Below are 14274 nucleotides of genomic sequence, written 5' to 3'. Positions count from 1 at the left end.
CCTTCCTTCATAAGGAAATGGAAACATCAATTAAATTTGCTGCTTGCCTTTTAGCCCACAGTTTCAGGGATAGGATGACCTTGGGTAGCACTTAAAGACTGTTAGCATTAGACTTGGCTTTTGAACTGCACTCTGGATATGACATAATTAACTTTAAGACAGATGTCTCTAAGCAAGGAGGTAAATCACAGTGACAGATCATTGTCCAAATTCAGTGAGGTGCAGCTGACCTAGAGGAAGAACATAGCCTTACCAACTATAGCACACAAAGAATCTCTGCAAGATAGAAGAATCAGAAAGGGGATTAGCCAAAAAGTTTGAGTTCTCTGCAGTCTGTCCCAGGATTCAGAAACTGGGGTTAGTTAAACATTCAAACACTGTCTGAATTACTTTCTAATGCTCACAACCACCAGATAAGAGACACAGCAGCCTCTTGGAAGTTGAGCTGTAAGCCCTGGAAACCCCACACTCTAGAGACTATGCTCTACAGTTCAAATGCTGAGGAGGGAGGGTGTATGGTTTGGGGTCAGTGTATTTAATCTCTCCATGATCCTTCGCCAGAAAGGCCTTGCCCCAAGGCCACTGCTTAAAAACTCCAGACACTAATGAGAGGGAAGGAAACTGAACCCATGGGCATCACTTTCACCATTCAGATGGCCACCCATAGCTATAGATTAATCTCTTGAAACCACAGGTTATTTATTACCTCAAAAGAGCCCTATGACACCACTCTTCCCCACATTTCTCCTCCTATGCAAGCCAAATAATCACTAAGCACATAGAGCTGTCACTGGCAATGCCCACTCTTTCCTTCACTCACACCAGACTCACAAACCTCCTTGCACACAAACCCTTTCCTACCACTGCACTTCACACAGATGTTTCCACACACACCCTATCCCTCCCCTCTGCTAACATTTCCCCTCCAAGTAAGCAGCATCACACACCATGTTTCACACATGTGTTTCACACCATGAAAAGTCATTATTTCCTGGCCACAAGACCACTGAGCTCTTTAGCAAGCCATCCTTTCACTTGTGAGACTCTGACCTTCCTGGGACTGCCACTTCTGTTACAAGAACATGTTTCTGTGAGCATTAGTGGCCAGTTCACGTGGATTTGCCCTTGGGTTCCATCTCTATGATGTCAGAAAAGCTGGTCATAGACTGAGTGAACTGTAGTGACAATGACACCTTTCAGAAACTAAAATCCTCTGCTGATGAGCAGAAAAGGTACAAGGCAAAAGTAGCAAGATATTCAGGCCTGAAACATTACTTGGAGAAATTATTTCATAAATGAAAAACACTGGTCTCTGTGGAAAGATGAGCCCCAAAAAAGGGAGTAGTAACAAAAGTTCTTCCACCATCATTATCAGTGGTGCCCCACACCACTGATAGGCCTGTGCCTGTCACTGCCTCTGGGGACTTCACAACCTGTGGCAGGATGACTCCTTGCACTGTACAAATGGGAATGATAAACACAAGATAATCAGGACTGGCTCTGTGCTGAGGGTCTGTAATGGAGGCAAACCTTTACACTGGTCACTACAGCTCACCACAAAGGTCTGCAGTGAATGCCTATGTGCCAAGCCAGCCTTTTCTTTCCCCTGTGAGTCAAAGGGTATAAGGGAGGGGGGAAAAAATTCATTCATTTGGTCATAGGACACCTCATGAGGTACCAGGCTTGAATGATATGAGTTATGCAATAAGAAAAAGGAAATGAAACCTAGAAATCAGTATCTTTAAATTTTCTAGATAATCCAGTGCACCATAGCAGGGTTACGAAGACAGGTAATGCTGAAACCAGTCAAGTTTCTACAGCATCTGTTCAGTCTAGTACTGAAGTATAGCACAGTGCTGGGTTGTATCAACACAGGGTAGCAAACTGGGAAGCCTACTGACTCAGGGGCAATGATGTGTACTTGCAAGACACTGCCTGAGTAGAGCCCATTCATCTTTAAACTTCCAAGATTCTCAGCAGGAAACACATGGTTAATGTATTTTTAACACTTTTCTATTCTCAGAGGCACAGCTGTGGCTCTTTACGTCCACTCCCATGGGTTAACCACAAAGGCAGCTTAAACAGTAGTTTGTTGCAAATGCAGAGCACAAACTGAAAATCAATAAAGGTTGATACTATTGTGTTTTCAAAGAATTAAATGTTCTTTTCAAAAACACTAGCAGCCACTCAGAATTCAATTGCTTTGGGGGAGTCACTAAGGACTAGGTACTGCTTGCAGCAGGGGCAGCTTTGAATGCAGTGCTGAGTATCCTGTACTCATTGACTCTCATAAGAATGCTTGAGAAAATAGCCAGAGCCTCCCTCCCTCTACAGTGACAAGACTACAGCCTATTTCTGCCTAGAGGAGCAAAACCCCTTTATGGCAGTAACAGATTTCAAAGCCCGTGCTTTATTACATCAAAATAGCCAATAGCTGCATTACAAAGATTTATTGCTTCCTTATACAAACACTATTCAGGCTTGCTACTCATCCTCCAACTGTATTTTTGAATAGCCGCTCATGAGAACGATTTTGGATATTTTTTCTCCTTTTACTCTATAATTGCTTCCCATGACAAAAATTGTTAAAACAGGGAAGAAGGCAGCTCTTAAGGAGCAGGAGTCAAGCCCTTAGCAAAAACGATTAGCTTCCAATTCCATTTTTTATCAGCTGAGGATCCAGTCAGTCTTTGATTTGTTTCCTCAACAAATGATGGCCTAGGCTCAAGGAACATACCATGCAGCTGCTTTTGAGAAGGCATGCAGAGTGCAAAATCAAGTGATTAATGCACATAAAAATACTTTGGGAAAACAAGTTTCTTCATGCTTTCCCTCCTCAAAGAAAAAAATAAATAACATCTAAATACATCAGACTTGTGTCTTGGAACTGGGTGGATAGAAGGTCTGTACCCTACAGCACAGGCATTAGTGGTGTCCCTCAGTGAAAATGCTCACTAGCCAGTAAATCCCGCTGGCCCCTTTGGGAGCAGCCTGGCATGAAATTTTTTTGCATAATATGGCCCTAGAATGTATTGCACAAACCTTGAGGTAAAGCCATCTGAGCACCCAGCCAGACAACTAGATGCAGGCAAAGCTTTGAAGAAATGACACAAGGTGTTTCACATTCCCAACCAGCATCAGCTTGTACATCACTGGTTCTTTCACGCTGAAAGCAAAAATGAAATGAACAGGGTCTATGCCTTTATTATTAGTCAGCTCTTTTTAATAGTCAGCTCGGCAGGGGGCTCAACAAGGAGCTCGCCCCCACTGTTGTAGCTTCTCCGGTAGCCAAAGGGTGAGAAGGCGTGCAGAGTCTGTCCCTGGAGTCCCCGTGGCACGCTAGTAGCTGGAGGTGAAGAGGTGTGCAGTCTGTATCTGAAGTCCCAGCAGACTGTCCTCTCTCCTTTCCTCCTGGCACACTGGTAGCCCAAGGGTGAGGGGATGTGCAGAGCCTGCTGCCGAAGTCCAGTGGCAGCTGTCCCTCTCCTTCCCTCCTGGTAACACCAGGAAGTGTGTGTGTGCTTAGCTCCTGCTTCCCACAGCCCAGTCCAGTCTGGTACTCTGCAGGTTATGGTGACAGGTCGAACACAGACTAGGGATGGGGTTCCCTTTTCCCCAATGAGCACACCCATCCAGCCCCCTCCACTGTGCCCATCTTTTCCATTTAGGGGTGTTTTTCATCCCCAAAACCCCCTCCCATGATTCCACTGGATTATTTTGCATCCCAGTCCTAGAATGGTAGTGAGGGTGGGGGGAGGTAGGTGATTCCCAGGAACAATTAGCTAATTAACATTTCAATGTCAGTACTTAGCCCAAGCCAAGTGTCCCAGCCAGGCTATTTTGTTCATAACATAAAAGACCTGACATGTTCACCCTGGGACTCTGCAAGAACAGACCTCAGATCTGTGACAGGAAATGTTTAATCTTCCAAGTGCCCTTGTGAAATGATTGGCTTCAGTTTGATGTCTGGGGATCTACAATGAAAATTGGTCACACTGCAGTCCCCATAATACACCAGGAGCAGCACAAGGACTGGCCATGCCAGGCACCAGGTGTGCTCCCCAGAAATTTAGTTTGGTTCTTCCTGTACTGTTGTATGCAGCAAGGAGGAGAATAATACCATTAGATTGCCAGAACAACACTTTTCCCAGCATAATAATGCTTGCAAAAAACCAAACAAATCCAGACTGGCAAACTGAAGAAAAAATAGAAACCAAAGTTGTGCCATCTGGTGCAATAATGGCTCCAAATTATGTGGCTCCAGGAAAAAGCATTTGGATTGTAACCTGGCACTGAAAAGGCAAATCAAGAGTAAAGTACTTAAAGCCCAGTGTAATTTGATCACTTTATGAAAAGGCAGTATAGTCTATCCTGTGCATTTGTAAGAGGAGAACTACATTTTAGAAGTGTTTGTATTTCCTACTTTTATATGTTTAAACCACTCATGGTAAGTATTAGAGCATTATGCAACCTCTACATGTAGTTCCTGCCCTTTGTCGGCCTTGTATAGGAATACAAGGATGGTACATCCTTACACATCACACCTTTAGAGGTCAAAATGATTTTCATATACTCTGCTGTGCCTTGCTCCTGAGAAGACCAACCTGGTAGCCAAAAACCTGCTCTTGTCAGAAATGCAGAGTCTTTCCGACTCTTTAAGAACTTCACCTCTTTCATGTGAGTTTTGAGACTTCTGAAGCTATATCCTGGTGAATGAAATGTTGCCCAACTCAGCACAAAATTGAATCTAGCATTTAATGAGATGACAATACATTACTTTAGAGGAGGGATGACCAAATATCTGAGAGCTTACTGAATAAAACAGAGCACTGTACTATGTGTCACTGTAATTTTGGTACAGAAATATAACTTTTTTCCTGCTTGGATCAGACCTGAGTCCATTCTGCTGTATTGTCTCACTGGCAACAGCCAGTACTAATGCTTCAAAGAAAAGATGTTAAGATGTTAAAAAAAAACTCTGGAAAACAATACTCATGTCCTTAATGCTTTCTTCCATGCCTCAAAGAGGAGTTAGCTTATGCCTCCGAAGAATACAGATGGAACAGCCTTTTAAGTATTTCTCATATAATTTAATTTGGGGTGCTTTTAATATCCATGCAAGCAGATAATTATTTTTGACCCACTGAGCTCTGGGTCTCAGCAGGAGGCAACCACAGCATCATGTGCTCACTGTTAACTTTTTAATCAGAATATCCATGCATTAGAGTTCCCTCCACGTTACTGTATTAGTTTTCCAAACACACAAGCAGCTCAGTTCCCTTTTAAAACTGTGACTCTATACTTCATTAAGCTATCTGTGATAGCATCTACTCAAATGTTCTGCCCTCACAGCAGATTGCAAATTCAGAGCCCAGGCAAGCGAAGAGAACTTGGATTACTTATGCCAATGGGCATTATTGTACCTTTATCCATGTCAAATCCCATCTCTCACTGCACTGCCAAGATGTTTAACTCCTGCTGGAGTGTCTGACAAACCTCAACAGCTTTCACCAACTGAAACAAATTACCATGACAGGCTAAATTCCCTAGCTTGCTCTCTTGTTCCTTCTCCACGCTGCTGATGGGGATACAGAGCATCCCTTGCTAGACCTTGCTAGACATTGTTCTGCTGATCAGATCCTCCACAGTCAGCACACACTTCACTTGGCTTCATGTTGAAGACTATTCAAGCTGCTGGCTTCAAGTACGTATTGTGATGCAGAAGAATGCAAAAGGGAAAAAATGAAAGATTAGAAATCTATCCTGTTTTGTATCCTGCTGGCTTTGCTGTGGAGAGCTGCAAGCCCAGTGGGTGACTAACTAGATTAACTGGATAGAAAGGAATTAACAGGAATTGATATCCACAAAGACATTAATGCATTTTGGGGTTGCAGGTATCCAAATTATGTGGCTCTGAATTAGGTGGTTATTTCTCTGCAATTCTCCATCCATTTCCAGAGAGATGAAACTAAATACCACCTTAGTGCAAAGCTGTCATAACATGATTCTGAATAAGGCTTTTTTTGCCAGCTATCTCATGTCTGAATAGAAGCACCTCAAGAGCCAAACAAATGGAAAATACCTCAGGAAGCCATGATTTTCCTAGACATACTACTGAGGAAGTGAAGAAGCACAGTTATGCATCACCCTACTTTTTTGCCATGATAGGAGCAAGCTCAAAAACACTGATTTGAGCTAGCAAGGCTCATATTTAGACCAAGAAAAGAAAATTTGTGGTAAACTTGATTAAATGAGCCACCCAGCAGAAGAAACAGAAGTGGCTTGGAGACACTTTTCTCCCCTTTTACCCAGCCCTTTGTTACCCTCTTCTGGATTCTTTCTCAACTCACTGTCTCAAAAGCAGCAGTCCAAGAGCACTTCTGTGTCTTCAGCACAATTCTGATTTTACAGTCCAGTGCATGCCTTACAATTCACAGAGCCTTTTTCATTAAGAATTACTTTAATCTCTCCTGGGTAACTCCATATGCTTTTATAAAATTCATCCCCTCTTAATAGACCCTATATACACAGCCAAGAATGGGAATCGACTTTCTGCTGCTCAGCACACCTGAGCTTTCCCATTTGTTTCCCAGGTGACTGGTGTGGGATTCCTTAAAATCAGAGGGTTTTGGGGACGTTGCAAAAGGCAGGCCTCAGAGACAGCAAGATGATGATTTAAAGCTAAGCAGTAGCTATAAGGTTCGTCAGCAGAAAAATTATACAAGAAGTAGAAAGAAAGGACAAATAGAACAATGGTCTGTGTATTAACGCTTTGGTAGAATAACTCCCTAAGTTGCAGAAAAGTATCTCTGGTGAGATATTAGGAAGTTCTAAGCTTAATAATGGAGCTCTGTGCATTGTATCTTAAGGTTTACAAGCAAGTATTGTATTTGAAATAAGCAAGCATTGTTTTAACCAAAGGGACGTGTATTTATAGTGATTGGACAGAACTACTGTCAATATGCTTTTGCTTTGTGTGATTGGTCAAAAAGCTTATAAAGTAAGTTGTAACATTAAGTTATTGGTCAGTTGCCTGGGATATGAGCTTCTGGCATCTTCCCATTGTCATAACCATGTAATGAGACTTATGCTAAAAAATAAACAGCTTGAAACACGTTCCTCAGCAGTCCCGTCCCATTTGTGACTTGTACATAGCCCCCAGCCAGTGATAAGTGGTGCTGCAGTCACACCTTTAAAGCAGAAATTCCTCAGAGAGGCTGTGAAAACAACCACATTACTCTTTGCCTGTGAAACTTACCTCTTACCAAGTCCCCAAGCTCAGGAAGCCCTAACCAGTCAGTATTTGTCACCAGGAAGGAAAGCTTTTTGCTAGATCTGATTAGCAAACTATTTTTGTTACAGTCCTATCATCACGTAGGATACCGGAAGTTCATTTTAGCACTGCTCCTTATATCATCCAGGATCTGTTGTTTCCCTGCCTTGAAGGATGCCTTGTTGTTTCTTCAGCTCATCCATTTAACAAGCTTAAGCAAGAGCTCTAGCATTCCATAGAGTTCTTTTCTTGAACAAATTGAATCAAGCCATAGATTGGGTTATTTTTGTGGCTCTTGTGGCTTACCCCCAAGAGCACCCCACCTTACATTACCCCATGATATTTAACAATAATTCCAGAAACCCGCGCACAGAGAAAAACTGTCTAGCACTGTGGTCCCACCACTCACACTTGCCATTCGCTCAGCATCAGGATGCCAGCTGGTACTCATCTCATCCAATGCCCAGAGCTGTAAAGGTTTTCAAAATATGTACAGAGCCTTCAGTTATCCTGTCAGACAGGTTAAGGCCCAGCCCAACAGCTGAGGGCAGACTTATCCTCACCACCAAGAATAGTCAACTGCCTCTTTTTTCCCCTTTCACTCAAAGAAGAGTTCCACTCCATTTTTCTGCTAGAAATTATCATTCCTAGCCTCAAATAAATTATTTTTCTCCACTGTATTTTAAATAAACAGAGATCACCAGTAGGGATATTACCTGCTTTGGTGGTATTCAGAATCAATCCATTGCTATCTCAAGTCTTTTGCTCTCCAAAATAATTGAAAATAATGTAGGGATTGCTGTTATAGGTAGCAAGAATCAAAAGCATAACAAATTTAACAGCTACCTGTTACTGTAATTGAGGGTGCCAGTTGAGCAGCACAGAACACAGTAACTTGGGCTGCTCCCACACTATTTTCTTTCATAGAACATTCTACAGACATCAAGTCTCTGTGAGAATGACAGGTACAAAGCACAGAATGAGCCCAGAAAGGCAAGACTGGACAGCCAGTGCAGAAGAGGTTTTCTTTTGCTCTAGGTAGGAAGGATAGGAGACAGATATCATGATGCTTTTTACCACAAAGCAACAGGATAAGGCACTGCCTGGACAGAGGAGACAGATAAAGTCAATCACAGTGGAAACTGCAAGAGTGTGATGCAGCCACAACAGCAGGCATCAAGACAGGGACAATCCAGTCCTGTGGCTATGTGTTTTTATCAGCAAAAGGCAAAGGCAGGAGCTGTTGCTTGGGGGTTTCCTAATTATTCCAGACTCCTGGCACTAAAACTGGCAGCTCTGCTGCTGAGTTCAACCTTATCTACAACTTCCTGAAAGGTGTCTGTAGTCAGGTGGGGTCAGTCTCTGTCTCCAGGCAGCAATGGACAGAATAAGAGGACACAGGCTCAAGCTGTGTAAAGGAAAATATAGGTCAGATATTAGGAAAATGTTTTTCACAGAAAGAGTGACAAAGTACTGGGGTGGCCCAGGCAGGTGGTGGAGTCACCATCCCTGGATGTATTTAAAAAAAGACTGGATGTGGCACTCAATGCCATGGTTTAGTTGAGGTGTCAGGGAACAGGTTGGACTCTATGATCTTGAAGGTCTCTTCTCTTATAAATGAAAATTTGTCCAGCCAAATTAATATGAAAAATAAAATATTTATTTTGCAATCAAATTATATCTAGCCAGCCACAAGGAAAGAACAGAGCCGAGCCCAGGGTCGGCCCTGGGTGTGCAACAAGGAGTCAGCCTCAGCAGAGGTTTTCCTCCATACCCACACACTTCCATCCTGGTACAAGCTGTTTTTATAGGGAAAATTCTGCCTGAGGCCAAGATTTCAGGAATCGGTCTTTTCTTCTATTCAGAGTCCATATGTTAATAAGATTTTCTTTTTTTGGTGATGAGGGAGAACAAATCAGTGTCTCGAGTTTGTTGAATCCCTTGATGAAATTTACAGGGAATTCAGGAACGCTGTATTCACATGTATCTGCTTGAGGATTTCCATGATATCCATCTCGGGTCGTTCACGCGAACGATCAGCACCTGGGGTTTCTGTATCTCCCCAGACATGGCCCATCTCCTGACCAGCTGTACCTATTTACTTGTAAATCAGTTTCTAAAATACACCCAGTCTCACCTGCGAAGGTGGGGGGGGGGGGGGGAATCCTAATACAAACATGTAACATGTATACTCTAACAAATATTCAATATCACATATATCATATTAGAAATGGTGTGAATTATATCTACTACACATAACATCTTCCAACCGTGTGATTCTGTGATTCTGAGTTACAGCTGAGTTCATCTCAGTGGACAGACAGCTCGACGCAGGGCACGGCCAGGTGGGGAGAGGGATCTCCCACTTAGTGTCTCCTAATCCTGCCTCACAAACACCTTTCCTCGGGCTTCCAAGGGGGAATCACTCTTAATCCCACACAAGTTACCTTCCGCGGCTGGGGAGGAATCTGAACGCTCTCTGAAAAGAGACAGGTTTTTAGGGGCCAAGATCAGCTCCTCCATGCTGCCCCATCAGACAGGGGCCAAAGCAGCAGCTCTTTGCAGAAGACATCTGTGCCACTGCTGGGGCCTGGAACATGCTTTGAATGTCCTGCACCACACTCCTTCTAATGTGGAAAAGGCTGGAAACGTCAGCACAGGCAATAAAAAAGAAAAGCACAGAAAGAAAATTTTAAGAATCACTCTGTAGCCACTGGAAAGTTAATATGGGAGCAAAGCTCTGCTTTTCCTCTGTGATATCCTCTAATTAACCAAAAGGAGACACATGAAATGAACAGGGTCTATGCCTTTATAGTCAGCTCGGCAGGGGGCTCGACAAGGAGCTCGCCCCCACTGTTGTAGCTTCTCTGGTAGCTGGAGGGTGAGAAGGCATGCAGAGTCTGTCCCTGGAGTCCCCGTGGCACGCTAGTAGCTGGAGGTGAAGAGGTGTGCAGTCCGTATCTGAAGTCCCAGTGGACCGTCCTCTCTCCTTTCCTCCTGGCACACTGGTAGCCCAAGGGTGAGGGGATGTGCAGAGCCTGCTGCCGAAGTCCAGCGGCAGCTATCCCTCTCCTTTCCTCCTGGTAGCACCAGGAAGTGTGTTTTTTTTCCTCGCTCCTGCTTCCCACAGCCCAGTCCAGTCTGGTCCTCTGTAGGTTATGGTGACAGGTCGAACACAGACTAGGGATGGGGTTCCCTTTTCCCCAATGAGCACACCCATCCAGCCCCCTCCACTGTGCCCAGCCTTTCATTTTAGGGGTGTTTTTCATCCCCAAAACCCCCTCCCATGATTCCACTGGATTATTTTGCATCCTGGTCCTAGAATGGTAGTGAGGGTGGGGGGACGTAGGTGATTCCCAGGAGCAATTAGCTAATTAACATTTCAATGTCAGTACTTAGCCCAAGCCAAGTGTCCCAGCCAGGCTGTTTTGTTCATAACAACACAGAACAACAAAGAGGAATATTTTGCTTTGCCTTGGGCCTGAGAGGAAACAGAGTTTCTTGGATACAAACAAACAAAAAATTAAACAAAATAAAAACAAACAAACCTCACATCATTTTCTTCACAACTGTATATAGGACTCCAGGCATCAGATGCATGCATAGGAACAGCACAAGAAGAAGTTTATGAATAATTTAATTTATGGCTAAACCACGCATGCTACTGCTGGAATTGACTGCAGTAAGTCAGTAACCAACAGCAATCATGCTCTAAAACAAGTGTGATGACCTTGTAATCCATGTTTGAAGGCATGCTGCCCACAGAGTACAGCCTTGTATCTCAGCTGGAGAATGGTTGAACAACTCTACTTTTATCATTTGTTACAAATGTACCTTCAAATTTATACAGACATAACACACAATTTCTCGAGCAAATGCATATCAAAAACTTGCAAAAAATATGTGATTAACATCTGAAACAAAGTCCCTAAAATTTCTACTTCCAGGATTTTAATACCTCAGAACAAAAGACTCACTCTGTCCTTGTAATCATTAGTTTCTATTTCTGATTACAAATAGTAATAAAGTTCTATCATGTAGCTTTGGGATTAAAATGAGTGATTACTTTTCAAATGGGTGATAATCCTCCAAATGAGTAACAGATGAAACAAATATCTGAAGCAAAAGGATAGAGAGAAACCATCTCTTCTCTCCCTCCAATGCTCAAGAGAAGCCTCAAAAGAGACAACAGTAAGCATTAATATAGACCAAAATATTTAGAGCTTCTGTATAATTAATTTGTAACATTGAATGGAAACTCCATGAATAAGTGTTAAAATAGGAAAGTGTCTGGAGAGGAATCCATTACTGGAGAGATGCTTCAGGCAAGTGACAGAAAAATCCTCCAGAGTTCCTTGCATTTTGAGAAGACAGAACAAGAAAGAGAAGCCACTGGGGAAGAAGCCTCATAGCAAAGCTGCCAAAGATAGGTGACCTGCCCAAATGTAGTATTGAGGGAAGGCACACAGTCCTCCATCATTTAAAAAAAAAAAAGGGATCACCAAGTCTGAAAGAAAGAGGCAAATTTCAGAACAGGAACCTCATGTGCCAACTCTACCAGTGTTATCTGACTTCTAAAGTGTAAAGCAGCAGGCAGCTCACAGAAGAAATGCTAAGTTCCTGCAAGATCTTTAGAAGTGTGTAACAACAGACAGATCTCAGGAGGTCTACAATATATTATGGATTAGTAGCAAAAACAATCAAGCCCCACCAAAATGTACACTATCAAATGCATAGCTGAGGATGAGAGCAACATCACCAGTGGTCTTCAGTGGCAGCTGGAGTTTAGCAAGTGCACATAAATGTGCTCTGTATTCACTGGGTAACAGTTCACAGAAGATAAGACTGTTACAGGCAAGTAAGAAACATAATGGAACATTCCAAAATCTATCTTAAGATTGCCATGATCCATTCAATACGTTGTTGAATAGAAGGAGCGACTCCTGCTAATAACCTCAAAGGAGATCATTTATTATTAACTGTAGGACAAAATATATAGCTAGCATTGTCCCAGAGGTATCTATCAGACATATGTAAAGAGGTAGATCATTTTACCTTCCAGGTAACAAGACAAAAGACTGTTAGGTGCTAGGTGGCAATATAGTTATAAAAACCACAAACACACACTCTTGTCAGTGCTGGTACAAAAATATGAATTTTAAATACTGTCATCATGGTTAAGTCACAAAAATTTGCCACACTGATTGACAGAAAAACTAAATCATACTCAGAGTCCACCAGAAAAGTTTAAGATACCTTTAAACTGTTACACTGTTACAAAAATCCCTTTCCCTAACTATAATAACAAATAATTTTGTGTTGTTACTGTAACAGTTAATATGTATTAGTTTACATTACATACTGCAATGTAAGGAAGTAGTGAAATTTTAATATAGGTTTTGGTACTGTTCATGCTTATATAAAACAAGTAAAGTACAGACTGGCCCTGGAAATAAAGGCTTTGATTCTCAGAAGCTTAGAGCTCTCCATGAAGGACAAGAGATACCTGTGGATAACTAAGATAACACCAGCCTCCTGGCCCTTCTAACATCTTTGAAACCCTCCCAGCATTGTCTGGCATCACAGATAAGTAATTGGAGCAAAACTGACTCCAGGGACATCTGGATAAATAGACAAATAGCAACAGAGTTGCAGAAAAACAACTGCTTTGTAGTTTGATTATGATTAGTAACTGGCAATGTGAGAGACAGTGAATAGTCAAATTGTGTTGTACCTGAACACTTGAAGGGTATATGAATCCTGTGTAGAACTATGTTCCAAGTGCCCCAGTTTGGCTAGGAAACCTCCTGCAAACAAATATTTACTTAGCCCTGCAATACTATACTTTGTACCCCAGCCTCTCTCCTCAGTTGGCAAAGGCCAGCTGCAAAGTTTTGTGGCATTATCAAGAGCAGAGGGGGACACAGTCCCAGGACCTGTTACCTGTGTTAATGAAGTGCTAGAACCCTCTAGGAAAACAAGCAACCTAAAAAACCTTTTACAGACTAAATGAAGAAAAATCCCAATTCACCAATAGGATATTCAAAATCCTCCACAGGCTAAAACTGTGGCATTTTTTTCTGGCTCCAAGTCCAGACGAAATGGCAGAAAGTGGAGGAAGCCTCATGCATTAGAGATTCCAGGAAAACAAAAAGAGAAGACCAAAAATCTATTAGTATGGGATGCAACTGTGGTAGACAATACAGTAACTTTGTAAAACCAACAAAAGATAAATAAAACCACAAGCAATAAAATCCTAATTTGTTCTCAGTTCTCTTACTTCAGACGATAAAGCTGCTCTGCACAGATGGTATGGAAGAAAAGTTATTCATTAATTCAACCTGAGACCTTCAATAGAGATGTGATTTAAGTGTTTTTTATCCCTACTTCTACAGAACATACATTGGCCCCTGTAGGAGACAGCAGTTCCACTCTTCCCAATGGATGAGTGCAGCAGCTCCAGAACACACACAGCATACATGGTCTGCTTCTCTACGTGCCCTCAGAACTCAGCAACATCCACCAGCTTTGTTGTTCCCCAGGAAAATGTGTCCTAAATTGTACATAACTGCAGATCTCTGCATGGAAACTGAATGTGAATGGTGTACTTTCTTGGCAGGAATCAATAAGGGACCAAAAGGATACATGGAAATGTGTCTGGGTTTCTCTTCTTTGTTCAATCAAAAGTAAGAAGCCAAACTATCAAGAAGGCAGTAATACATGAACTAGGTGACGGGCTGCAGTAGGGGAATGGAACAAAAAAACCCAAATATGAAAGAAGTGTTTGAATAAGACTAAGATTACCCTTTGTTGAGGAGAATTGCACATAATCCTCTGAAATTTCACCTTGTTATCCTCCAGTATTTTGGGGTTTTTCTGATCTGTCATGTATTGTAGATGACAGATCTTGTAGATGTCATGTACTGTAGATGACAGACATGTATTGTAGATGCTTCCTAAAAAGGAAAAAAAAATTATAAGTATTTCATTGTTAACTGGTT

General features: G+C 42.2%; 1 long non-coding RNA gene across 1 annotated transcript in view; it reads right to left on the bottom strand.

The window, feature by feature from the left end:
- Window positions 1-14274, bottom strand: part of LOC140682462 (uncharacterized) — a 155391-nt gene that overhangs the window by 125774 nt on the left and 15343 nt on the right. The window contains exon 2 of the long non-coding RNA XR_012054246.1: window positions 14078-14229. This is a non-coding gene — a long non-coding RNA (uncharacterized lncRNA). The remainder of the gene's footprint in view (window positions 1-14077; window positions 14230-14274) is intronic.

The sequence above is a fragment of the Taeniopygia guttata genome, chromosome 1 (genome assembly GCF_048771995.1).
Source record: "Taeniopygia guttata chromosome 1, bTaeGut7.mat, whole genome shotgun sequence".
NCBI lineage: Eukaryota > Metazoa > Chordata > Aves > Passeriformes > Estrildidae > Taeniopygia > Taeniopygia guttata.
The sequence above is the reverse complement of the archived record's forward strand: the minus strand, read 5'-3'. Positions and strand labels throughout refer to the sequence as shown.